This window comes from Mirounga leonina, unplaced genomic scaffold (genome assembly GCF_011800145.1).
Source record: "Mirounga leonina isolate KUSES-001 unplaced genomic scaffold, KU_Mleo_1.0 Mir_93, whole genome shotgun sequence".
NCBI classification, from domain to species: Eukaryota; Metazoa; Chordata; class Mammalia; order Carnivora; family Phocidae; genus Mirounga; species Mirounga leonina.
The window spans coordinates 25,191,808-25,215,235 of NW_023270854.1; the positions used below are offsets into that span (position 1 = coordinate 25,191,808).

General features: G+C 46.9%; 2 long non-coding RNA genes across 10 annotated transcripts; both read left to right on the forward strand.

Annotated features, from left to right (window-relative positions):
* Window positions 1-979: 979 nt before the first annotated feature.
* LOC118004396 lies at window positions 980-6,011 on the forward strand. 3 transcript variants are annotated; one of them, XR_004677572.1, is made up of 4 exons: window positions 980-1,189; window positions 1,889-3,514; window positions 4,283-4,376; window positions 4,616-6,011. It is a non-coding gene; the product is annotated as an uncharacterized LOC118004396 (long non-coding RNA). The 3 variants fall into 3 exon arrangements; XR_004677573.1 differs by having other exon boundaries at window positions 1,889-3,205; XR_004677571.1 differs by having other exon boundaries at window positions 1,889-4,376.
* Window positions 6,012-6,097: 86 nt separating this feature from the next.
* Window positions 6,098-20,498, forward strand: LOC118004395. 7 transcript variants are annotated; one of them, XR_004677566.1, is made up of 8 exons: window positions 6,098-6,298; window positions 6,898-7,026; window positions 7,191-7,457; window positions 7,556-7,746; window positions 8,520-8,622; window positions 17,412-17,521; window positions 17,848-17,918; window positions 20,220-20,498. It is a non-coding gene; the product is annotated as an uncharacterized LOC118004395 (long non-coding RNA). The 7 variants fall into 7 exon arrangements; XR_004677564.1 differs by having other exon boundaries at window positions 6,099-7,026; XR_004677567.1 differs by having other exon boundaries at window positions 6,099-7,026; window positions 20,351-20,498.
* Window positions 20,499-23,428: the final 2,930 nt, after the last annotated feature.

The window sequence follows — 23,428 nt, forward strand, 5'->3', positions numbered from 1 at the left end:
ATCCTTGGACTTTAAAAACAACAGTTTCACCAGCTCAAATGGGTTTTCCTGGAAATGTGTCAGGTTCTCTCTCCTGGGGCCACATCCAATATTAACTCACCTAAAACAGACTTGGTGGGGGCGGCTTATTTGGGGGAAGACCCCAGGGGTGGGAAGGAGGGATTTGGGATAGTGCGACAGGGAGGGAAAAAGGACCAAAGGAGGATGTGCCATCAAGATGTGGGCAATGGGGACCTGCTCCGCCAGGATCTCTGCCAGGGGACAGAGGGCTGAAGGACAAGGAGGCTGGTGTCTTCCTTTGCTTGAGGGTCGCCCCTGGGGGCGTCAGCTTCCCTGCACTTCTGGGCTGTGCTTACCTGTGAGCTGAGAGGTACTGGAAAGAGCCCCAGGGCAGAAAGCAGGAAGAGGCCAGGTGCCCTGTGGAGGAGGCCCTGCGGGGTGGGCGGGGTCTGGGCCCGCAGGGATCTGTCCTTTGTCCCTCGGACTGAAACCGGAGGTGGCCAAGGGCACAGGAAGCAAGCACTAAGGGCACTTGCTTGGCTCTGGTGTTGCTTGGTTTTGGTTAATCTTTCTGAAGGTAACTTAGGGTGGAGCTGGGCTGATTTGCCTTTTCCCTCAGGTTTAAAGCAGCCGCCTTCTCCAGGCCTGGGTTCTCCAGGAGGTTCAGTTGGGAGTGAGTAGGGGTTCTGGGAGGAGATGGGCTAGGGCATTTTTCCCAGCTCAAGGTCAGCTCAGCTCTGTCTCTGCAGCCACTTCTTGGTCGCTGAGCCACCAGTCTGGTGCCAGGAGATTTTCTGTTCCAGCCCCCACCCCCCTTCCCAGCAGGCTGCGCTTTCCAGCATGCTCTCTGTTCCACCTGCTGCGTGCCCGTGTTTTCTGAGACCGGCTTCCTCTAGGCCCCTCCCGCCACCCAAGCTTTCTCTTTCACTTAGAGTGTTCCTGCCCTGCGCAGTTTGGTTTCTGTTTCCAGTAATTCCCCTCAAAGCCACGCTCCTTCCTGCTGGAATGAATTGTTTGCTGGCCTTTTCTGAGATTCCCAAGGGCTTACACGCCCCGCCCCACCCAGACCCTCACTTACTGTAGCTGTCCCCTCCAAGCGCCAGCCCGTGGGACGTCTCTTCCCCACACGGGATGCATGCAGATCTGCTGGCCCGGTTTCTGCTCAGGATGGCGTCTTCCTCTTGTGGGGGTGAGCATTTTGGGGGGAGGGAGCGGATTTTCATTTTTTTGGCCACCTCCTGTTGTGGCTGGTTTGATGAGTTTGTCCATATCCCAGAGTTTGATAATCTCCTGTCTCCTAGTTTGGTCGAAGAGGTTATATGTAGGCTTTTTGTTATTTGTTTGGTTCTGTTTAGGGAAAAGGAGAATAGTGGATTCCCTCAGGAGTTCACATTTTCTTAATTTATGGAAATTTCATGACTGTCGTGGAATCGATGAAGGGCCTCCATGAAGCCCCAAGTTCTCTGGAACAGTTTGGAAACCACGGATCTCTCTAAACTCCTCACTTTACAGATGAGGAAATGGAACCCAAAGAAAGGAAAGGGACCTACGCCAAAGCACACACAGAGTGGAAGATCTAAGGGGGAGCTCTCCTATCTTGGCACCTAGAATAGTACCCTTTTCTAGCACAAGGACCTGTCCTCTGGACCTTAACCAGAATGTGCTTACCAGTTGTTTAAGGAAGTGCTTCCCAAGTGCTTTCAAGATGCTCTTTGAAAAGTAGGTTACAGTGTTCAAGTCATTTTGGAAACACCAGCCTCTAATTCTCTCCAGCTGACTCTCATAGCATGTTAGTGTACTTAAGGCTCTGAGAAGTCCCTCAGTATAGAAAACTGCTTATCTTTGCTTAATCCAGGTTTTCCTAATTTTTAAAATCTACCGTTCCTAGATCTACTTACATTCTGCTCTGAAGCCCAGAAAAGGCTTCTCTCAAGGAACGAATCTCTACGGAGGGATGGGGAGTAGGGTGGAGAGGACTCAGGCATCACCCCAGCAGGTGCAAGACTTCAGGTGTCCTCACCCGCAGCACTTCCTTCGCCGAGGAGGAGGTCGGCTAGCCTCTCTGGCCGGTGCAGGGATGAGGCGTGAAGGAGACGGAAGAGGGGAAAGCAGCATGACAGAGGCGGATGGTGCAGACCTCAGACTGCCCAGTGGAATTCTGTGCCCTTGGTACTTTCTGGGGGCGGAGGAGCCCGCCGTAGCCTGGATGTGGCCCGTGGTCTGGAAGCAGGAGAGACTTCCTTGCTTATTCTCTCATCGTTTTGCCTCCTTCCTCTCATCTGAGTCCACTTCCAAATCTTGTGGTTTTCCCCATTGATATGTTTGCTCCTCTCCACTCCTGCCGACCCCTCTCTTCACCTCCCTCATCTGCCTCTGGGCAGAGTTCCCCTGACACAGACTCTGCCCTTGGGCTGCACACACATCAGCCTGGTCTTCCTTAAAGTGTGTGCGTGCGCGTGTGCGTGTGCGTGTGTGACTACCCAGATCTTTCACAGGAGGACTTGCAGTAACTACTTCATCTTCCCCCTCTAACGTCTGGGAGTTGACAGACCCGATTACGCTCACAACCACCAGAGGGCGCAGCGATTCCGCAGTGCGTGGCCGGCTCACACCGTCTTGGAAACAGGCAACGTTTGAATCTAAGAAGTGCAGAGCGGAATGTGGTAGCTTCGGTCACCGTTTGTGACCACTTCATCTCCTTTGTTCCAAATGCAGTCAAAGTCTGCTCTAACAAAACTCAGGGTCACATGATTTCGGTTATGCCTGGGCCTCATTCCAGCCCTTCAACTATGTGCAGGCACATAGCGTTCGGGAAAGGTTTTCAGAAATGGGCATTCTGGTGGGGTCTCCTTTATAATGACAAGATGGCCATTTGGCCACAGCACAAAGCAGGGCTGAGGAAAACGGGGTATGGGCTAGGGCTCTTCTGGGCGGGGCTCCTAAACATGGGGCTCTGCCCCGGGCTCCGATGTTATTTACCACGTGAATCCGTGACTTAGTAATAAAGAGAGTGGGTGTTCATGGAGCACCTACTATGCCAGCAAATTTGCCTGGCACGTGATAAATATTATCTCTCATCCTCGTGATAAACTTGCAAGACAGGTATTCTCATTTGACAGATATAAAAGTTGATGCGCAGTGATGGTGAATGATGCGCCCAGAGTTACACAGCCTGCCAGGGGTGGAGCGACGAATCCATCTCCAGGTGTGCTGAACTACAAGCTGGGTGATTTTCCGTTACTTGTACTTTTCTCCCCATTTGATGTTTCGGTCTCTGTCCATCTTTCATGATAAAATTCACACCAATCTTCCTGTTTTATTCAGGCTAGGCTACCTGTTGTAACAAATAGTCCCAAACTCTCAGTGGCTCAACAAGATAAAAATCTTTACTGCTCAAGTCCAAGTCCACTGCAAGTCAGACAGGGGCGTCTCTCCACACAGCCAGTCAGGGACCGGGCATCTCCCATCCGATGGAGCTGCTGTCTTCAGAATGCGGCCTCGGAGGTCTCCACAGGTCAGTCAAGCGATGGAGGGTCACACCAAGAGCTCTGTGTGCACCAGACCTGGACGCAGCCCACGCCACTTTCCATTTGTCTGAATGAGATCAGTTGGTCCCAATCGAACTTCAGGGGGGCTGGGACATGCGGTTTAGTCCTGTGCCCGCAAAGAAGAGAAAAAGGGTACTGTGAGCACTGCCTCTCTGACCTCCCCCTCTCTCACAAGACTGTACTGAGGATGAAATGAAACAAACTCTGTCAGGGTGCTTTACCCAGACGAGAGATTACGATGCCTTACAGCTGGAAGGAAGGGGCTGGGAGAGAGAGATCGCAGCTGGGGGTGTATGTTCAGGAGTCTTCTGAACTCATGTAAGTCTTTCACCCTCTGCCTCACATGTTTATTTCCAGCATTCATTCATTCATTCACTCGCTCATTCATTCATTCCCCAACAAATCGTTCGATGCCTTGAGTACTGTGCCACATGTTGGTGTATGTGATAGGTGTGATGTTTTAGCCTGAAGAAAATCCTCTTCTGGAGCTGGTGTTGGTGTTAGGAAGGAGGAGTTGCCACCTGCTCCGAAGTGGAAGTGGTCTCATGTAATTGACCTGCCCCACGTGGCTGGCTGGGCTATATGATGAGGGTCTTTGCTTCAAGGATCGGTCAGCATTGGTCTTTTTGCTGGCAGGTTGGACCATCAGCAATCACAGCCTGGGAAAAGGGAGCCCCTGTTTTTGGACTTTTGTGTAACCCACATCCTTGTCACTTTGACCCCTCTGTTCACAGACACACTGAGCAAATGCTGCGGTATTTGAGGAGAGAGGTTGGGTGACAGGCTGAGGATGGGCCATCCTGTCCAGCTGCTGGCGGACAGCCCCAGGTGGGTAGATGCTCTCGGGCACTAATATGAGACCTCTATGAGGCTAACTTTGGTCATTGATCAGGACTCAGGGTCCTGGGATTCCCTTCCCAATGTGGTCTGTGTCTGTGAATTGGCCAAGAGGTGAGGGCCATCATTTTTCTTTTGGTGGTTAATGTCCTTCTATTTGTCGAATCTAGGTATTTTTCTTTGTGTATAAATACAACATTCTAATGGCTGTCCACCTATCTTGCCCCTAGGAGAGATCCCTATGGACCAAGAAACCCTGACTGCCACTCCAACGTGCTGCCTATTAAGTAATTCTGTTCATTGTGCCTCTGAAAGCCACTAACGAACTTCTCCAAGATGCTCCTATCTTCCTCAGTAATATGATTTTTACTGCCGTAGTAAAGACTGTGTCCTCTGAGTGGTAGGTTCTGGGACCATACATGATAGATCCATGTTTAATGTTCCCACTTTCCTAAGTCTTCCGATCTCTTCTTTAACATGATGCCAAGGTAATTCTGGCAACTCCTTTTGTTCACTGTATCACCTTATGGAATCTAGGCTTCAAGTAGCCACCCCAGCAAGCTATGCAGGTGTTCTTGACACAAAGGAAAGTGTGAATCCTAAATGGGTTATTCCCTGTCAGTCATTTCCCTTCTATCCAGCTCTATATGCTGCCAACCCTGGGCTGGCATCCTTGATACTCACTTCCATTTATGTTCCCAAGTTCTCACTAGCTTTGTGATTTCTTACCTATCTAGACAATTTCTCCCTGAAACAGGGATTTTGCTCCTCCGTCTACTCTTGCTGAGACCCGACTTGGGCTGTTAGTCTGGAGACAATGAAGGTTGTGGGATGTTAGCTTGTCTTCAGGAGGATAAGCATCATCTTGTGAAGAAACTGCTTTAGGTGAAAGCACTGCATATCCTCCAGGCAAGGAGAGGCTAGTCTTCTCTGGTGAAGGTGAAGGTGCTGCCTCTTTGGGAAGGACAGCAGAAGGGGATTCGGAGTTTTGAGGTGCTCAGGCTCCTGCACCTAAATGTCTCCATCCCAGTACTCAGAGTCCTCCACTTTCCCTATCAGGGCTCTGACTTGACATAGAATATTTGCTGAGGCTCTGCTTTTCATCTTCATGGCAGCTCTGGATGCCCAGAATCTAGAATCTAGGATCTAGAATCAGATCCTTGCCCTGATTTTCAGCACAGTCTTTCCTGAGGCTCCCCGAAATAAAGATTTCCTTTAATACTGCCTTAGAGGGCATCTGGATGTTAGATCATGCCTTACATTGGCTTCCCTGAGCTGTTATTTATTTAAATATCTTTCATGCTGTAATAAGTATCTATCCTAACCCACAATCCACATAATTAGCATTGTTTCTATGTTGATTGAATGCCATGACCCCTTGTGCTCCCAGGGCCTTGAGCTCCCTCCATCTGCACTCTATCCCTATTAACTACAATGAAAGTTGAAGAAATCATGAGTCTACCAAATGCCAAGGGGTTATTACTATTCCATGTACCTCTAGCAGGGGAGTACCTATGACTTTCAGACGGGCGGCCCATTCACCTCCCTAATTCCATCTTGAAGATTGTTTTCTAGAACCACTCTTGGACAGGTGTTTTAACTGTGTCTTCTAAAGATTTTATTTATTTATTTAATTGACAGAGAGAGAGAGAGACAGCGAGAGAGGGAACACAAGCAGAGAAGTGTGAGAGGAAGAAGCAGGCTCCCCGCTGAGCAGAGAGCCCGATGCGGGGCTCGATCCCAGGACCCTGGGATCACGACCTGAGCTGAAGGCAGACGCTTAACCGACTGAGCCACCCAGGAGCCTCTTAACTGTGTCTTCTAGAAAGCAGAGCTTTAGCCGAGGATTCAAGTGCCGATGTGATATTTGCAAATTGTAAGACCTTTGAGATGAGGGTGAAGAAGAATGGAAAGTGAGTCAAAGGAACACGTGAAGCTACGCAGCACGTTACTGGGCTGGCCATTGCTCCGCAACAAGCCCCCAAAAGCCACGCAACTCAATTGGTGGGCATGCTCATGCTGCACATTGGATTTTCTCTGAAAGAATTTCAAGGAGAAACGAGTCCTCAGAGTAGTCCACAGAAGGGGGAAATGAGGAGAAATTTGTCATGTGGCTCCCTGTCACCTTCCATTTCCTAGCGGATGCTCAGCCCCCTGTGTCACCTGATCTGCCTCCACGGCAGTGGCTCAGAGGGCCAGATGCCATGCTCTGACCGTGGCGTGTTATCCAAGTCTAGACCTCAGTATGGTACACAGTACCAGCTGGCCACGTGGCCTGGGGCGTAGCCAGGGTTCCTGCCCCCTGGGGGAGGTTGTTAAAAGCAGTGGCAGGATCATGGTTCAGGAGACAAGCAGAACCTTGGGCAGGAAGCCAGAAAGGCAATCCAGAGAGGCACCAGGTCAGGGTCAGCTACACTGTGTTTCAGGAAAAGGGGGACAAATCAGGTGCACGTCACTCAAGAATTCTTACCTTGGAGATAATTTCATCAGATACAGTTTTGTTACTTTCAAGGGCTCTACACATTATAAAGGAAAGCTTAAGTGTGTGAACGTCGTCCGTGAAAGCATCCAGGTGTGCCGAGTTTCATGCCATAGCCCTGCTCCTGACAGAAAGGAAGAACTCCGTGTTTCAGGGAGCCTGGTGGGTAACTCTTTTGTAAGGCGTGAATTCCTTTGTGGACGTGAACGATCATGTTCTAATTAGCAGTGCGAAGAGTTCAGTTTCAGCAAAAGAGGTTTTCGTAAAGGTTCACATTGTCCAGTATTGTATCTTGAACTAAAAAACCTAATTTATTATTTACTCAGGCCAGATGGACTTTTTACTCACTGAAGATAAAGCCAGTGGCTCCCAGATATTGTATGTTCTCAAATGAAGTTGAAGGGCTTGCGTTTTTCTCACGAGATGGCTCCCGGCTGGCAGCTGTGGGCTGGGCTTTAGGGAGCCGGGACAGTAAAGGAAAACTAGACTGAAGCTGTCACTGATTTCTGATGACCTCAGGACATGCCAATGACAAAATGCTGATGAATTAAGCTGATTTTGCTCAACAGTGCCAAACTTTTAGGGTTAATGGGGTAAGATAATCATTGTAGTGACAGGTTCATATTTCCGCAGTAGAAAAATAATACTTTTCAATGTGCAAATATTGAGGTGCTTTCTCTCCCTTCCTTAGATTCATTTCCTCACAGAGGGAGTCACACCTTGAGATTTGATTGACAACCACCGGTGAACAGTGTGATGTTAACCTGAAATACTCTCAGAGCCTTGCTACTTTAATAAGAGTCACGTATCGCTCTCTGAGCACCTGCTAGCACACTGAGGTCTATTTCAGACTTGGAAGCCCAATTCTACCTATAACTGAAGGTATGCAAGGAGCCCTATTTTCTGCCCTGGCTGTGCCTTATCAATGAGGCTTCTGTCTTCCCTGTGTTGACTCTTTGCCTGGATTTATGGCTTCTTGACTCTCACCTGCTAGATCTGGGAATCTGTCTCAATGGCTCTCAAACTCAACTGTGAATCAAAACAATCCCAGGAGGTTTAAAAAAATATAGGTACCTAGGATTATATCCTCACTGGTTCAGAATCTCTAGGCATGGAGCCTGTGGATCATCTGTAATTTTGAGAACTCCTTATGTAATTCTAATGCTGCAGTGCCATCATTAGGCTATGGTTAGGAATGGCCTATTTTTACCTGGGCTGATCCTTTTCAGTTACTTTCTGGATTCAGTGTTTGGGGCCATTTCTGGATCCCTCCTTGGTAAATGTGGAATCCTCTTGGGTTTAATAGAGAAAGGAACATTTATCCATACATTCAGCTATGTATGTATGTATGTATTTATGTATCTATCCATCCTTCCATCTACTGAAATAATATTTATTTATTTTTGGTGCCTGCTACAGGGATCACTGTTAGTAGAAACCCAGAGGGCTACTTGAGCCTTAACTTGTGGGATGCTGTATCAGTTACTGAGTCTCTGTTAGTCTGTGATTTCCTTGGAGGTAGGGACCACATCTCTCCACATGGTTATGTCTTAACTAACTATTTAGTGCCAGAATTGTGGAAAGTGCTTGACATTTTTTGTTATTGAAATGGAATGAAAATAGGGTTACAAACTCATGGTCTCTATCTGTTCCAGCATACAAACAACACAGAAGTACTGGACGTCTTCCAAAGGCCCATTTCTTATAGGCAGGCCTTCAATAAGCTTTAATCTGCTGATGTGAAGTCGGAAAGTCAGAGTAAGTCACAGTGGATTCTTGGGAGACACTAGAATGGTAGATGTTAATGGGAGGAACAGTTGGGAGTGGAAACTTGAATTGAGGTAGACTGGAATATATTTTAACCTAGAAGGACAGCCTTTCCTCTCTTATAGCAGTTATGCTCTGCCTTAATGCTGCAGAATTTTGGAATGATGAACACCTGAGCAGCCCTTCTGTGCTGCATGGGCTTGGTCTGGCTTTCTGATTGAGGATGGAGGGTAGAGGACAGGGTGCAGTCTGATTTGGAGGGTGTGGAAGAGGGCTCTACAGAAATGTAAGATGCTCTACATCTATGTACTTTATCTGTTAGAGCTCTTAGCATATTAATCAGAGTTATTTTAAATTACTGGTTTGATAATTCCAACATCCCTGCCATATCTGAGTCTGATCAGTGTAAGCAGAAAGATGGAAATTCTAAGAAAGAATAAAAAATAAATGCTAGAGATCAAAACTACTGTAACAGAAATGAAAAAGGCCTTTGATGGCATCATTAGTAGGCTGGACATGGCCAAGGAAAGAATCTATGAGCTTGAGGAAATGTCAATAGCAACTTCCAAAACAGAAAAACAAGCAGAAAAAAAACTGAAAAAAAGGGGGCACCTGGGTGACACAGTAGGTTAAGCATCTGACTTTTGGTTTTGGCTCAGGTTGTGATCTCAGGGTCATGAGTAATGCTTCATGCTCAGCATGGAGTCTGCCCCTCCCCCCTCTCTAAAATAAATAAAAGTAAATCTAAAAAAAAAAAGGCTGAAGAAAAAAAAAAAAAAAGAATATCCCAGAACTGTGGGACAACTATAAAAGGTATAACATACATGTAATAGGATTACCAGAAGGAGAAGAATGAGAGAAAGGGACAGAAGCAATATTTGAAGCAATAATGAGCAAGAATTTCCCCCAAAGCAGTGTTGGACACCAAATCACACGTCCAGGAAGTTTAGAGAACACCATCAGTATAAATGCCAAAAGCAAAACAAAACAAACTACACCTATACCTAGGCATATAATATTCAGACTGTTGAAAATCAAAGAGAAAGAAAGAAATCCTGAAAGAAAGAAGCCAAGGGGGACGGGGAATACCCTACCTATCAAGGAGCAAAGATAAAAATTAATTAAACTTCTCAGAGACCATGCAAGCAAGAAGAGAGTGGAATGGCATATTTAATGTATTGAGAGGAAAAAAAGCTACCTATTTAGAATTCTGTACCCTGCAAAATTAGCTTTCAAAAGTGAAGAAGAAATAAAGACTTTGGACAAAAAAAAATATGAGGGAATTTGTTGCTAGTGACCTGCCTTGCAAGAAATGTTAAAAGAAGTTCCGCAGAAAGAAGGAAAATTATAGGTCAGAAACTCAGATGTACATTAAGAAAAGAAAATCATCAGAAAAGGTATAAATGAACATAAACATTTTAATTTTTCCTATTCTTTTTTTTTTTAAGATTTTATTTATTTATTTGACAGAGAGACACAGCAAGAGGGAACACAAGCAGGGGGAGTGGAAGAGGGAGAAGCAGGCTTCCTGCTGAGCAGAGAGCCCGATATCGGGGCTCCATCCCAGGACCCTGGGATCATGACCTGAGCCTAAGGCAGACGCTTAACGACTGAGCCACCCAGGTGCCCCTAATTTTTCCTATTCTTAATTGCTCTAAGAGATTCAGCTAACAGCTATTCAAAATAATAGTAGCAACAAAACAATGCATTTGATTATATATGTAAGCTTCTATACAAGTGAAATTAATGACAACAATGATGCAAGGGTAAAGAGGAAGGAATTAGGATTATCTTGTTATTATAAGGTACTTGCACTGCCTGTGAAACAGTTTAGTGTTATTTGAAAATGGACCTTGATTGTTTGTAAATGTATACTGCATACTCTAGGGCAACCAGTTAAAAAAGTTAGAAAAAGAAGTATAACATGTATATTAATGAAGGAAAGAAAATGGAATCATATAAAATATTCAGTTAAAACCACAAAAGACAGAAAAAGAGAGGAAGACAAAAAAGGAATTAAAGACAACCAATAGAAAACAGTAAAAAATACAATAGACATTCATCTAACTATATAAATAATCACTTTAAACATCAATGGTTTACATGCACCAATTAAAAGACAGACTGTCAAAGTGGATTAAAAAATAAGACTCAACCATACGTTGTCCACATGCAACACACTTTAAATATAATATGCACAAAAGCAAAGGGATGGAGAAAGATACACCATACAAACACTAATCAGGAATTACTAGAGGCATTACATAATGATAAAAAAGTCAGTTCCCCGAGGAGATATAGCACTCTTTAATGTTTATGAGCCTAACAATAGAGTGTCAAAGTATGGGAGGCAAAACTAGTAGGGTTGCAAGGAGAAATCCAGAAGCTCAGAAAACACTAGCAGGATAAATGCCAAAAAAAAAAAAAAAAAAAAAAAAAGATGAATCCACTATTATTACTGGAGACTTTAACAACTTTCTATCAGAAATGGACAGATCCAGTAAGCAGAAAATCAGTAAGGACATAGTTGAAATCACCAGCACCACCAATCAACTGAATATAATTGACATCTATTGACTATTTCATCTAACAACAGCAGAATACACATAACTCTCAAGCTCACGTGAAACATTCACCAGGATAGATCACATTCTGGGCCAGAAAACAGAATTTAACACATTTAAAAGAATAGAAGTCATGTGTCTGCTCTCAGACCACAGTGGAATTAAACTCGAAATCAATAACAGAAAGATAGCTGAGGAGTTCCAAAATAATAGAGATTAAACAACAGATGGGTCAAGGAAAAAATCTCAAAAGAAATTTATGAATATTTTGAACTAAGTGAAAATACAAGTACAACTTAGCAAATTTGTGGGATATAGTGAAAGAAGTGTTTACTGGGAAATTTTAGGAATACTATAATATACTATAGTATTTATGGTACTGAATAAAGATCTAAAATGAATAATCTAAGCTTTCACTTTAGGAAACCGGAAAAAGAAGAGCAAATTAAATCCAAAGTAAACAGAAGAATAGAAATAATAAGAATTAGACCAGGGGCGCCTGGGTGGCTCAGTTGGTTAAGCGACTGCCTTCGGCTCAGGTCATGATCCTAGAGTCCCGGGATCGAGTCCCACATCGGGCTCCCTGCTCGGCAGGGAGTCTGCTTCTCCCTCTGACCCTCCTCCCTCTCGTGCTCTCTGTATCTCATTCTCTCTGTCTCAAATAAATAAATAAAATCTTTAAAAAAAAAAAAAAAAAAGAATTAGACCAGACATCATGAAATTGAAAACAAGGAATCAATAGAGAAAATCAATGAAACCAAAGGTGTTTCTTTGAAAAGATCAATAAAACTGATAAACTGCTAGCTAGACTAAGAAAAAAAGAGAAGACACAAAAACTGGTATCAGAAATAAAAGAGGGGGCATCACTACAGATCTCAAGGACATTAAAAAGATAATAAAGGAACACTGTGAATAACTCCATGTTCACAGACTTGATAGCCTAGTTGAAACGGACTAATTCCTTGAAAGACACAACCTGCTAAAACTCACACAAGATGAAACAGATAATATATCTGAATCAACAATTAACTGATAAAAAATTGAGTCAATAATTAATAAGCTTCCAAAAAAGAATGCACAAGGCCCAGATGGGTTCATTGGTGAATTCTTCCAAAGCCTAAGGAAGAAATTATACCAACATTCTATAATCTTTTCCAGAAGATAGAAGCAGAGGGAATATTCCCTAACTCATTCTATGAGGTCAGCATTACCTTAATACCAAAAGCAGATGAAGATGTTACAAGAAAAAAAAAACAAAAACAAACTATAAACCAATATATCTCAGGAACATAGATGCAAAAATTCTCAAAAATATTAACAGAAATCTAACAATTTATAAAAACAATTATACACCATGGCCAACTGGGATTTATCACAGGGATGTTTCACAATCATGAAAGAAGTGGTTGATAAGCTGGACTTCATTAATATTAAATACTCTGGCTCTGTGAAAGATACTGTCAGAAGAATGAGAAGACAAGTCACAGACTGGGAGAAAATACTTGCAAAGACATATCTGATAAAGAATCCAAATATACCAAGAAACTTAAAACTCAACAATAAGAAACCCAAATTAATTAATCCAAGCCCAGTTAAGAAATAGGCAATTGACCTTACCAGACACATCACCAAAGAAGATATACTGATGGCAAATAAGCATATGAAAAGATGGCCATTTAGGAAGACCCTTTGGTAGTTTGTCACAAAACTAAACATACTCTTACCATATGATCCAGCAATAGCACTCCTTGGTATTTACCCAAAGGAGTTGACAACTATGTCCACACAAACACTTGCACACAGGTGTTTAGGGAAATTTTATTCATAACTGCCAAAACTCAGAAGCAACCAAGATGTTGTTCAGTAGGTGGATGGAAAAATAAACTGTGGTACATCCAGACAATGGAATATTATTCAGCACTAAAAATAAATGAGCTTGTCAAATCATGAAAAGATACAAAGGACCCTGAAATACATATTACTGATGGTCACATACTGTATGATTCCAATTATAGGACATTTTGGAAAATCTAAAATTATGGAAACAGTTAAAATATCAGTTGCCAGAGGTTGGGGGGAGAGAGGGATGAATAGGTGGAACACAGAGGATTTTTAGGGCAGTAAAACTATTGTGTATACCATAATGGTGGGTACATGCCATTATACATTTATCAAAACCCATAGAATGTACAGCACCAAGAGTGAACCCTAATGTAAGCTATGGACTTTGGGTGATAGTGATGTGTTGATGTAGGTTCATTGTGACAAATGTTCCCCTGTGGTGGGGGAGGTTGATACTTCGGGAGGCTGTGCATGTGTGGGGACAGCAGGTATATGGAACTCTCTAGTTTCTGTTTGGTTTTGCTGTGAACCTAAAACTACCCTAATAAAATAAAATATTTTAAAAAGAAAAGAAATCTGGAATTTTCACATCCTCCATGATCCTCAGCAACTGTAAAAAAAAAAACAACAACAAAAAAGCTTCATGCTTCAGGCTTGGACCCCTCACTGCCAGGTCTTGGTGAGCCCCAATTGAGTGACACCTTCATTACATGGTAATTGTCATTTTATTGCCTTGATCTGTATAACATTTAAAGTAGGTGTAGCAGATCGCATCTAGGGAAGTTCTCTGAAAGTTCTGACCCTGAGGCATTGAAATATAAAGCTCTCATTCTTTGCTCTCTTACTGCCCTTCACTTCTTGAACTTAGCACACATAGTTGGAGAAAGAAAGAAAAGAAAAGAAAAGAAAAGAAAAGAAAAGAAAAGAAAAAGAAAGAAAGAAAGAAAGAAAGAAAGAAAGAAAGAAAGAAAGAAAAGAAAGAAAAGAAAGAAAAAGAGGAAGAAAGAAAGAAAGGAAGAAAGGAAGAAAGAAAGAAAGGGGGAGGGAGGGAAGGAAGGAAGGAAGGAAGGAAAGAAGGAAGAAATTAAATTGCACCTGTCACAGCACAAGGCATAGGCATGAATCATGGTGTAGAATCTTCTTTTATTAAGCTTTGCCTCCTAAACCCCCTCTGACCGGCCCTTCTTCTCACTAGTGAGGCACTTACAACACTATCATGGTACATCCCACCGGACCATTTACAAAACACAATCATATATACATTATCTCATTTAAACTTCAAAACTAAGAGAAAACAGTAGTATCATTATCCCAACATCCTAAAGAAGAAATGGATTCATTCATTTCCAAGGGGCCATCCACCGGGTTGGTGAAGGGAGGCCTCCAGCCAGCCTTCCTGTTCCACCTGCCTCCGTTCTGCTCCACCTGCCTCCTCTCCAAGGCTGCATGTTCTCCTCTGTGCTCATGCTCAGCACAGGCTGACTTTGGAAGGCTCGCCTTGTCTTTGGAAAAAAATGTTTTAAAACATTTCCCCCCAAAGTTTTATCTTGAAAAAAAAAAACCAAAAAACAACCCACAAAGCTACAGAGAAGGGGCAAAAAATATACAGTGAGTCCTTGTGAACCCCTTCCCCGGATGATTCATTGGTTTACATGGTGCACCGTTTTCTTTCTGCCTCTATTTCTGTCTCTGTCTCTCTATCTCGGCCTCTCGGCAGACATACCTTTATGCATGTCTTTATTTATTTCTCCCCCCTGCTGGACTATTTACAGCCATATTAGTGGCAGACGTCATGACACTTCAGCCTTAATACTTCAGCATGAAGTATGTCCTAAGAACAAAGACTTTCTCTAACACACATTCAGTTCTCACATTTGGGGAAATTTTACTTCGGGACAACGCTTTTATGCAATATCCGGTCGATACTCTAATTTCCCAAGCTGTCCCCACCCCCAAGATGTTCTTTTGGGTCTTTTTTCTCTTCCAGGGTCCAGTCAAGGATGACATCTATTGTGTCTTTTTTTTTTTTTTAAGATTTTTTTTTTTTTTTATTCATGAGAGACAGAGCGTGAGAGAGAGGCAGAGGGAGAAGCAGGCTCCCAAGGAGCAGGGAGCCCGATGCGGGGCTCGATCCCAGGACCCTGGGATCATGACCTGAGCCGAAGGCAGACGCTTAACCATCTGAGCCACCCAGGCGCCCACTGCTGTCGTGTCTTTTTAGACCCCCCTGCATTTTGTCTTTTACGAGCCGGATGCTGTGACATCCTCCTTGCCGGTGTGACTGTCCGAGTTGCGTCTGACAGCTCGGGGGGAGGACTTTGCTGTTGCTGTCACCACCAGCCTGGAGCTCAGGCCTTGGGAGTGCTCCCTGACTCAGCCTGACTCGCTCCTGCGTGGGGGCCCAGGGTTTAGACAAGTCAGGGAGGGGCCCTTGGGGCTGCAGAGGTCCATGAGCAATGCTCCTGGGACGAGAAGGAGGGGCCACAGAGGGGACAGTGTAGCCCCGGGGTCCACTCCCATCCCCCTCCTGTCTCTGTCTACCGAATTCTCACTCATTTATGGCACCTGTTCACTGCGTAGACACGACCAGGCCTGTGCCAGGCATCGCTTCTCCTCCCTCACATCTGGGCTCAGGCTGCCTCTGCCTCCTTTCACACCTAACTTTCCTACCTCCCCATGGGAGAAGAAATAGGATCAGTCTCTTTTCTTGTGTCCCAAGATTGGCCAGGGTACCAGAGGGTGCTTTGTGTCTGGCTACAAAACACCAGGTTTGAGGATTGCCTTATGGATTTATCTCTGCTCTACAAACATCTTTGCTCCTCCCTAAAACAGATTCTTTGCCAGCAAAGCTCCTCTGACCCATATTAGTCCCAGGAAATACAGACCGGGTCTCCCTGGTGGTGGCAAGGCTCTGGGGGACTTGGCAATGATACTGTTTCAGCAAGATCTCGGGATGTTTCTGCACTCAGACCTTCTAGCCCATTTATTCATTCCTTCTTTCATTGCTTCAGCACATTTTTCGGTCTGCTGGGTACCAGACAGGCAGAGATGGTCTCTGGACCTCCTCCAGTCTCTCCCTGTGTGTGACTATGAGCTCGGCCACGTGTTTGCCTGGGTGACCTTGTGAAAGTTCCCTAACCTCTCTGGGTCTCAGCTGACTCTTTGTTTTATTTCATGGAGTAAGTAAGGAAATGCATGTAAAATGCTCATCAAAATGCTGGGTGCATGGCATTGTCCAGGACCCCTTCCCTGGCTTGCATTTATCAGTAAACTCAGGACAGGTCTTGGTGGTAAGAGCCATGACCTACTGAGCATCTGCTCTGTGCCAGGCCGTGGTGCTCTGTGTGTAGAGCAGAGCCCCTTTTCAGCTTCGTGGTGACCACCCAGCCAAGTGTTTTTATGGGTATTTCAGAGAGCATGAGTGACAGGCTCCAAATCACTGGGCTTTGCGACTCCAGGGTGCTCTTTCTGTGCTGCTCTATGGGGTCTTAAATCCCCTCCAAGGCCCCCGTAGGCTTTAGCAAGCTCTGTGAAGAGGGAAGGCACAAGGCTGCTGGGAGCAGGGTGAGGGGTATGGGCTCCCCTGGTGGAGCTGATGGTAGCTCTGGGATTATCCCCATGCAGACATTTAAAAGAGGTTTCCAGCAGCAATGGTGAAAGCCAATAGGGTTTCCAATATCCAGAAAATACAATTTATCAGATAATTCCAACCCCCGGGCATTGTAATTATAGTAGTAGGGGTTTTGTTCAAAGGCTGCTTTGCATGGTGGGGGGCCTGACTTGTCAGGGTTGTCACCCTGGCCAGAGCCCAGTCCTTCTATCTCAGAAGGCTGAGGGTCTGGGTGGGCCTGATTCCTTTTGCCTCCCTCCAGGTCTGGAAGCCAGGGCATCCATCTCCCTGGGGAGTGAATATCAGTTTCTGCAAGTGTGTGTGCACACTGGGGGTAGGGAGTTGGCAGCTCAAGGAAGAGAATGGGCTGCAGGGTCTGTGCCTTGGGGAGTCACCCGAACTCTCTGCCTCAGTCTCCTCTTCTGTAAAATGGCAGTAGTCACAGGACCTATTTCATAGACTTGCAGGGATTCAGCGAATGAATAGAGAACATTTAGAAGAGTGCCAGGAGGATAAGTGCCCTATAAACTAATGTTTACATGTTGCTAAGCCCAAGAAGTAGGAAGAAAGATTCCTCCCCCCAAAAGGGTCTAGAATCTTGTGAGGTTGGAGCTGTAAGTGACCTGGTCCAAGCCTGAGTCAGTGAGTGACTGCACCAGAATTAAGTCCCATCACAGGGCTTTCTCTATGGAGACTTCATCTTCTGAAACCCAAATCCAGAGCTCATACAGGGTCACATTCTCCCTAAAACTTCCCTGGTACAGCATTGCATCTGGCAGCTGCCCTCTCAGAGAAAGAAGAGCTCCTGTGTGAGTCATGCCTATGAGGCTCTTTGGGTAGACCAGAAGCCTGAGCCCAGGGAGGGATCCCACAGGTGAGTGGAGATGGCCCCTCCTGCTTCCTGCCTCTCCCCTGGGCAGGGCGCCCTCAATAGGCTCTTTGTTCTCAGGCTTTGCCACAGCCCCGCGCAGTGTTTAACTGTCCCACCATCTGGGCTCAGAGCTTTACTGAAACCACCAAGCCCTTGCATCAAACCACAAGAAGAAAACCACATGCCTTTTGAATTGGGCTGTTTTCTCTTGTTTTGTTTTGTCCTTCCTTTCTTCTTGCCTCCCTCTTCCCTTCCTTCCCCACCCCACCCCAACACACACACACACACACACACACACACACACACACACACACCCTTTTTCTCCACAGCAACTTTCCCATCAAGAAGATGTTTCCTGGTGTCACGAAACAAGGCTGCTCAAGTTGTGGTCCAGGAACATGTAAGCAAAGGGGTGCCCATAGCCCTTAGGACACCCAGGGGACCAGCTAGCCCCTGTCTCAGACCTGGAAGCCTCGCCTCTGCTGCTTTTGGCACTGTTTTAAGGCAGGACAGAGCTGGGAAGGGAGCTGCCTTGGGTCAGTGCTCCTGGGGCCAAGTGGCAGTGATCCAGTCTTGTGCCCAGAGGCCTTGGGCAATGCCAGGCCTGTGGCCTACAGGGTCCAGCGAGGACTGTGGGATTAGTGCTGACGGACTGGCTCCCCTCGGAGCTGCCCACAGTCAGTGGAATTCTGGCCTGGGGAACACAGGCTGGCCTGTCTAGTCTGTAGAGTCCTTTGTAGGGTGGGTAGGGAGAGGGACAAGGTTGGTGGAGCAGGGGAAGGGGGAGTCCCATCCGTTCAGCCGGCTCCTTGGTCTCAATTCTCACTACAGGTGAGACCGTTGCAAAGTATCTTCTGAGGAAAAGATGGCAAAGTGCCTTCACAGAAAGGTGTCAAGACACCAGCCTAAAGTCAGAGCAGAATGACATGGGCTTTACCAGGGCTCATAGATTCAGTGCTTGCTGGGGCTAGGCAGGTAATTAAATATGGAAAGAACCAGACGTAAGGCATAGGATACATGGCAGGTTAGATATCTAATTTAAATTTTTTTTAATTAAAAAAAAAACTTTTTAGGCAAATAAAACGTATTTCCTGACCAGATACATTCCTCAGGCTGTGAGTTTCTTATAGACAATCTGCACTTCCACTATTCTGACCAAGACGTTGTAAGGAAAAGTATCAGAGTCCCGTGACGGCTTCTCCTTCCTTTTTTTTTTTTTTTTAAAGATTTATTTATTTATTTTAAGGGGGGCTACAGAGGGAGAGAGAGAGAGAAACCCAAGCAGACTCTGTGCTGAGCACAGAGCCCAACGCCAGGCTTGAACTCACAACCTGGAGATCATGACCTGAGCCAAAATCAAGAGTCAGACGCCCACCTGACTGCGCCACCCAGGTGCCACCACCCCCCTCCCAGTGAGGGCTTCTTAAAACACAGCACTGGGTTGGGCACTGCTCGAGGCAGTGTTAGAAACACGGGCTTTGGTGTCCAGCTCGGATGCTCATCCCTCACTTGCTTCATGGTAGCTGTATGATCACTGGATAGGTTACTACACCGGGCTGAGTCTCAGTTTCCTCATCTGTCAAGTGGGGATAATGGAAGCACCTATCCCCTAGCATGATGGGCCACCTCCCATGGTGGGTGTGGCTCATTCAGTGATTGCTGAGCCATCCCGCACCCACGGCTGCTAAACCCACACAAGGAGCTGAATGCCTTCTGCTGAGAAGCAGTAGTCTGGCGGACTGAGGGTTAATGTTTTCTGTGGTTCTGGTCCACAGCAAGAGGGGTGAGAGTCAGGCAAGGTCAGATCTGCACAGACCATTTCCCTGTGAGCACAGAACAAATAGTCTCTTTGCAGCTGGGCTGTGAATTTTAAATTCAGCAAAGGACGGCTGGTTGGGGCAGTTTTGCCCTGGGGTCTTGGAATTTCTCACAGACCTCTCCTGCTCACTTCCAGCTCACTTGCAGCTGGGGGTACCCTGCCCATCTTAGTAGTAGTGGCCCATTTGCCCTTGATCTTAGCAGAAGAAACGGGTCTGCCTAACTCCATGGGGTCTGGGGTTGGTGGAGGAACCCAACCTTCTGAGTGCCCTGGAGATATTTGATGGAGGGGCTGAGCACGGCTTCCCTCCCCCACAGGACTGGGCACTTGCCCGTGTTACTAGCAAACTCCCTGAGGGTAGAAACCACCTGATCTGCCCCAATTGTCAGAACCCCTAATAGCATCCTGGATAAAGAACAGGCTTAGTACACACTGAAGTAACTACACCACCGACTGGGAAGCAGGAAAATGGAGACAGATTCTTCACTTTTCTAAAAGGAATTTTCCATTTTACAAAACATTTCTCTGAAAGAGTACTTCATTTTATTTATTTTTTAAAAAGATTTTATTGATTTATTTGACAGAGAGAGACACAGCGAGAGAGGGAACACAAGCAGGGGGAGTGGGAGAGGGAGAAGGAGAAGCAGGCTTCCCGCCGAACAGGGAGCCCGATGCGGGGCTCGATCCCAGGACTCTGGGATCATGACCTGAGCTGAAGACAGACGCTTAACCGACTGAGCCACCCAGGCGCCCCCAAGGGTAGTTTAAATAGAAACTGCTTTGGTTATTTAACAGGAGATTTTGAGGACCTCAACCCTAACCGCTGGGCAAGTTGATGGGCGCTGGCCTCCCGTGCCTTCTCTTTCCCCGCCGCCTCCGCAGGTCCCCATCCCGCGGTCCTTAATCGCAGCGAGCTCACGGTGGCCGGCTGCCTGCTCCGCGCTGTGCATGTCACCACATGACACGCTATCACAGCTGCGTCATGGCCAGCTGTTCTAACCCCCATCTTACAGCGGAGAAGATGCAGGAGCACGAGTCCAAAATTGCTCGTAGCAGGGGCGGAGCCAAGACCCACCACCCAGCCCACCGGCTGAGCCACTGCTCAGTACCAGCTCTTAGGACGCATGCCAACTCCACCGCAAAGGCCTTCCTGACCCTCAACAGAAGGGAATGTCCCATTTCTCTGGCTCCCAGCAATCTCCTGTCCTCCCACCTCCCACTGCGCCCTGGGGGACAGCCACCCCCACCCCCACCCCAGCGTTCACGCGGGCCTGGAATCACCTAGACAGCGGGGAAGCTCGTCCCACTCCTGCATGCAGTCCCAGCAGCTCCAGAATCCATGCCAGCCCCTGGGGGCCTCACCAAGTATTGAGTTCGCAGCCTTGTCTCCTGCCCCTCAAGAGATGGTGCTGATGCTCTCTAAGGGGGAGTCTAGCAGAAACCCAGAGGCAACAGGCCTCTGAGGACCTGGGAATTTTCAGGGTGGGGGGAGCTCATGCTATTCCGGCTTAGCCCAGGCAGCACCCTGAGGTGTCCTCTGGGGCTTCTCTAATCCTGACATGATCTGGGAGCAAGCAGGAGGCTCCACATGGCCTCATGGTCCCACAGCCACCTGCCTAGGCCCCTGAGAGGCCCCCACCAGCCCTGTGGTGCATCCTGAGTTTTGGCTCTTCTCCTCTCTTAGCCAGTGCTGGACCCACGCGTGCAGGCCTGCTGAAAGAGGGCGAACAGGTCCCAGCCCGGCTTCACCCTGATCACTGCCATGTCCTCTTACCCCTTCCTTCATCAGTGGAGCAGAGGTAATAGTAATGAATTAAGCTGGAGCCCTTGGTGGTTCATGCTGGACCTCGCACCCCACATCTCCTTGGCTCACATGGGCAGTCCCCGGACAGTCAGCAGAGGTCATTATTATCATTCTCATTGTACATGCAAAGGAACTGAAGCTCAGACTAGTTAAGGAAAGAGGCAGGGATGCAGCCTGGACACCCATCAGAGACAGGGGCCTTGCGGCTGGGGAGAGCTTGCCTGGGTTGAGAGCCAGCAGCGTCTTGTCCCTGGGCCAGCAGGGGTGGGGCTTTGCAGCAAATCTTGGCAGCCCTTGGAGCATTCCTGGAAGGGACAGAGTCATAGGACTGGGATGAAGGTGGCCCCACCTGATTGCCCACCCCAGACCCTGCCCAGGGACTCCACAATTATGTGGGGGGCACAGGAGGTGAGTGGTTTGCTTGACTCTGTTCCAGAACAGTTGTCAGCGGCTCCCCAGGCCACGTGAACTTGGCAGCCAGTTCCCAGAATGGGTCTCATGCCAACAGCACCTACATCACCTGGTGAACCAAAAGGAACTTTCCTGCAGTGCCCACTGGAGGATGGGCAGGCAGAAATCTAACTGCTGTCCTCTCTCTCTCTCTCTTTCTCAATCTTTCTCTGTCTCTTCTCATTTTACTGGGGAAGGGGTATGGGCAGGAGGGAAGGGTAACCTTATGTCTCCCTTTGCAATCTCTGCCTTGCATTTGGAATATTCCAGCTCAAATTATCCAGGGGTCAGATTCTCTGGGAGAAATGAGATTTTACAATTCTGGGTACGAGGGTGACCCACCGTTCACCAAGATGGATGAGCCTTGTGGGGCCTCCAGACACCTCCTCCCATGCTCTGAATTATGTGCCTCTGTTCCTTTGGACACTGTCTCCCTGCCAGGCGCCACTCTCTCCATCCATCCTTGCTTGGGTCATGTGTCAACCATGAGGGGCTGGATGGGGCTCCTCGTGTCTCAGCAGCATGGGGACAACTCTGGCCTCTAGATCTGGGGTATGACAGGCCTTCAGAACAAATATTATAGCTTGTACTTGACAAGGCTTGGTGCCTATCTGAGATTTAGAATCCTTTTATTTTTGTAGAATCTTAGGTTATAGAATCTTGCCCAGCAGATGGGGAGCTTGGGTTTTCACCTCTGCACACATGTGCCCTAAATCCAGAGTTTTGGATATCCCACTTTTATCCCACTCTATCCCAAGCTGTGGGATACTTAATGGGTTGGAGATATTCGATCCCATTCAACACATATTTATGAGGAGTCTACCCTGTGCCAGGCACTGTGCTGGGCCCTAAGGATATAAGGCAAGCCCTGGGTGTGTATACGGCTGATGCCAGACCCAGAATCAAGGTGGCAACCATCTTTTGTCTATTACACTTCTGGATGGATTTTCTCATTGTTAACCAGATCTAATATGAGAGACCCCATCAGGGAAGTTGGGCCACAGTTGGGCCACAGTTGGGAGGCTGATGGGACCTTAACCATGGCCACTCTTCTTGGGACTTTCTGGATTGCTTCATCCTTGAAGGTCCAGTTCAAGTCCTACCTCTGTTGTGAAGTTTGCCATTCATTCATTCATTCGTTCACTCATCCATTCTTTCAGCCAGAAAATAGAGTGCCAACTGTGTGATAAGAACAGGTCGAAATAACAAAGATTCTAGTAGGGCATTCTAGTAGGGCAGATTCCTCCATTCGACAAATATTGACTGAGGGTCCATCAGGGTCTGGGCACCACATTTGGCTCAGGGCATAATAGGGCCAGGAACTCGACAGATGTGGGTCTTTCCCTTCCAGTGCATTGAACCCGGTGAGGGACACAGACACTTAACTAGCCAATCCCACGACACTGTGCTCAGGGGCACAGTGGAGGGAAGTTCAGGGAGCAACGGAGCACACAGATCGGCTTCTGCCTCCAGGCCAGAGGTGGGGACTCACCTTGTACCTAAGTAATCACAAGAGGAGGTGGTGATGGCTCAACCCCCCCCACCCTACCCCCAGAAGTGCTGATTAGGATTAGAGCTCCTCCAGGTGTGGAGAGGGCTTCCTTGAGAGGTGAGCTTTGAGTTTGGCCTTAAAGCTTCCAGAACAACTCCAGCCCGCCCTAGACTTTCTCCAGAAGCACTCTCAGGCTGTGTCATAAAGTTAACTCAATTTTTAATGCTGTGATTGCACAATTACTCTCCGTCTTGCTTTGTCCTGTTTCACATGTGTGTCCTCTGCCCACCCCTTATATCATCAACCCCTGCAAGCCTCTGGGCTTTTCTTGGGTCCCCCCAGACC